The sequence below is a fragment of the Gobio gobio genome (assembly GCF_949357685.1).
Source record: "Gobio gobio genome assembly, chromosome: 12".
Lineage (NCBI taxonomy): Eukaryota > Metazoa > Chordata > Actinopteri > Cypriniformes > Gobionidae > Gobio > Gobio gobio.
This window is the reverse complement of record NC_137105.1, coordinates 38,976,087-38,980,261: the sequence shown is the minus strand read 5'-3', so window position 1 is coordinate 38,980,261 and position 4,175 is coordinate 38,976,087.

Here is a 4,175-nt window from a genome sequence, read left to right as displayed (position 1 = left end):
TAGTTAATGTGATTAACTACACCTGCTAGTACACCTGCATGAACTTGAGATGAACTGACTTCATATATCCAATAAAAATGACACTTAACATTGGTTAACATTGGTTAAAAGTCAAAGCAAAAATGTGACGTTAGTTCTGAAAGCTCTTGCCATTTGGTTTGATGTTTAATACAAAGACGCTCATGCATTTTTAAGTGTGACTTAAGAGTCAAAATATTTTGGGGCCACTTACTTGTATAAATATGTTTATAATATATGCGTCATGTGTCAGACACTTCCATGTTTTTTCTTCTAAGTCAGTAAATGAAAAACTTGGTTTCCTTCCTGCACTTTTGAGAAAATAGTAATGATGTCATTTCCAAAGGTGAAGGCTTATGCATACTACCATCTCAACCCTCATGGTGGAGTAAACCCTGTTCTGACAGCCCTCTTCCAGACATTTACCTTTAGACAGGACTGGCTGTCACGGACAGTCAGTAGTGAGCTGAAATTAGGGTTTTATTTACACTGTTCAGTGCAGCTGCAGGTCTCGTCAGCACCTTGTTGGTGTTACACTGCATTGCTTTATTTTTCTGGTGATCTAAAACTGTATCTGTCATGTGTGTATGAGCTCTGCTTGCGTGTAATTTACAGCAGGTGTGGACTTTTGTTGGACCTTCTGTATGGACAAAAACACATCAATGTACACTTTGCAGTTCTCCTCCATCAACCAAAACACACTCACTCATCAGTGTGCAGAACTTTGCCCTTAATGTCTTGCAGGTGTCTCACTTTGATACCTTGTTCACTAAAACATTTCCACATGGTGACTGAGCAGGAAGACTCCAGCTCATTCTAATTGTAAAACATCATTACACACAGTCCCAGCTCACAACACTGCTGTGCCTGAAGCCTCTATACAAGGACTACGGCTTTCATGTTCACAATATGATTCACCATTTTCCAGCAGACCTTTTCCAGACCATCATTTTCCAACAGAAAACAGACCTTTCATATTTGTCAAAAGCCAAATTCTTTGATGTGTAATCACAGCTAACAATTTTGTTGTAAGGCCATTTTTCTAACGTTTTCATAAAGTTTTAGGGGTCATGAACTGCATTGTTTTATAACTTTTCCTGGTCTGCACTTACAATGTTTTTTATAGTTATAATTTTACATCAAAAATGGTCATAATTTAGAAATAAAAGGCATTTTCCCCTGATTTTAGCCCTCGGTTTTGAACGCTCTGTTTGAAGGGGCGTGTCTGCTGTGAGACTTCAATGTAAACGCCCACTGCTGTGATTGGCTATCTATTACATTTGGGACTCTCTCGAAAACTTTTAGCACGTTTTACAATTACAGCTATAATCAACATTTTTGCAGTGATATTGTAATTTCAACTCTTTCTGCACACTAACGATTGCTTTTATCCAACCCATTCTCCCTCCCAAGGCGTCAAAATCTGAAGCATGGTCAAGTGGCGTCACTATATCGACGTGCAGGGTACTCCATAGATTTCTGTTGTTTGCCCAATGCGTCACATCAAGACTAATTTAATTCTTTGCATTTGTAAAAACAGACATGATTTTATGAATATTTATAGGCTACTTTTATATTTTGGAGCAACTAACCCAACTCCTTCCCTAAACCTACCCATTTCTAAACAATATAAAACATGTAACAGACAAATAAAAGTACAGTCACAGGTATTTATTGCAAAAACTGACCAGAAACAGTATAAAAGTATTAACTTGCATTCCAAGTCTTCTGAAGTCATACAATATCTTCATGTAAAGAACAGAGTTGATCTTATTGTTTTAACCGCTGAAATGACTCAGTCAGTCATCTCTCATTCAAATGATGCACCAACTCTTTAGGAAGACGCAATCGGTCACAAGACACACGAGAGCCAATGACATTTTACAATCAAAGGTGACGGAATGACGCAATTGGTCAAGAGATATACGAGAGCCAATTCAATTTCACTATGAAATCTGACGTAACGCTTCTTCGGGCGGCAATTTTTGAAATTTGAATGTGTGCATGATTTTTGGTGGATGGAGACGCTGATCGCTTTTGGGGATTTTATTCATACAAATCAATAGTTTGACCTCGGAACACTTTTTATATTTTATATCATATAATACAGAATGGGTAGGGGTGGGGTTGGGTTACATGTTCAAACGTGTCTAAATAGCGTAAATAAAATAAATGTAAATAAAATTATGCTGCCTGATTAAATTGAGAATCACACTCCAACATGTCATAATGGCAAATCATGACCAATATATCATCATGACGATAACATTCCCATGCCCAACACGTCTACCACGTGGACACGTCTACCAACACGATACCAAGATGGCGGCGCGAGTAGATCGCGAGGCTCAGGTTCTCTCCAGATTCTGCAATTTTGCGGTATTTTTACAGAACATTTGTGCCTTTACAACGTACACCCGCTGTGAGCTTTTGGATATTGGTTTGCGAATTTCCGACAGTTTTATGGACAATCTTCGACTCCTTCCTGAGATCGCTAGGACGCCCGAGGCGATGCGCTCTGCCCGGCCGGGCGGAAGTGCTAGAAGGCGGCGCTGTGATCGTAAACAAAGGCGGGGTAAGCGTGGAGGACTAAGAGCTAAGCTAAGGCTAACTCCTTACCGGCTCTCTTTACCCAGCATTGTCCTTGCCAATGTACGATCGCTAGTGAACAAAATGGAGGAGATTCGACTCAGCATCACACACAGTAAGAAACTTTTGAACTGTAACGTCCTAATCTTCACGGAAACCTGGTTAAACAGCGGAATACCGGACACCGCTATTGAGCTAGCGGGACGCCACACACTCCGGGCGGATAGAACACTAGATGGCTCCGGTAAAACCAGAGGCGGTGGATTGTGCATTTACATTAACAAAGCTTGGTGCACAAACTCTGCTATTTTTGGGAGTCATTGTTCAGCTAACCTTGAGTTTCTCATGGTTAAATGTAGACCGTTTTATCTACCGCGGGAGTTCACTTCCACCATTATCACTGCAGCCTATATTCCTCCGGATGCTGATGCCAAGCTTGCTATGAAAGAACTTCATGCAGCCATCAGTAAACAACAGACTGATCACCCGGAAGCTGCGTTTATTGTTGCAGGTGACTTTAATCACACAAACTTAAAGTCAGTGCTACCCAAGTTTCACCAGCATGTTTCCTGCCACACCAGAGGAAACAAAACCTTAGATCATGTTTACACAAACATTGCTGGAGCTTACGTTGCGACACCCCCCCCCCCCCCACCTGGGACAGTCAGACCACCTCTCTTTGTTCCTCAGCCCCAAATATTCACCCCTCATCAACCGTGTGAAGCCATCAGTAAAGACCATCAAGGTGTGGCCTGCGGGGGCAGATTCCACACTCCAGGAAAGGTTGCTAAACACAGACTGGAGTATGTTTGCTTCTCAAGCCACCAGTGGCGCTCACACGGACATTGACTCATACACTTCTTCTGTATTGGATCATATCAATACCACCATTGACAGTGTTACAACTAGGGTTGGGTATCGTTTGGGTTTTTTTCGATTCCGGTGCCAAACCGATACTTTTAAAACGGTTCCGGTGCCTAAACGGTGCCTGAACCGATACTTAAAAAAAAAAAAGGCCACAAAACGAGGTGGACGACATTAAATGGCTTTTTATTTTTTATTTTTTTATTTAAATTGAACCATTTATTAAAAGTTTAATGTATACTTAAATGTATGAATATAAATAAATACAAAACACAATTTACTTATTTACAAATTATAATTGACTTATTTACAAATTCACAGTAAAACCTAAGCCACCTAACCCAACTACAACAAGCCTAATATAACTCTTAATTACAATAATAACAGCAGTAGTCTGTATTCTTGGTATGCTACTAACCAGCTTCGAGCTTCAGCTCTTTTTTGAAATATGATCATATTCTCTGGCTAAATATTTTAGAACGCATCGCCTTAATGTTTCCATGGCGACGCGTCATGTTTCTCACATGACACACAGCAGCCGCAATAGCGCTGACAGCTCAGCTGTATCGGGTTTATTTCGCTTTTTCTTTTTATTCAAAATATTCACAAACTTCTTAACTGTGTCACGAACTATCTGATGTTCTAATGTGTGAGTGAATGTGTGTTAGTTGATCTATAAAGCGCAATGGGCGGCGCCATGTTAG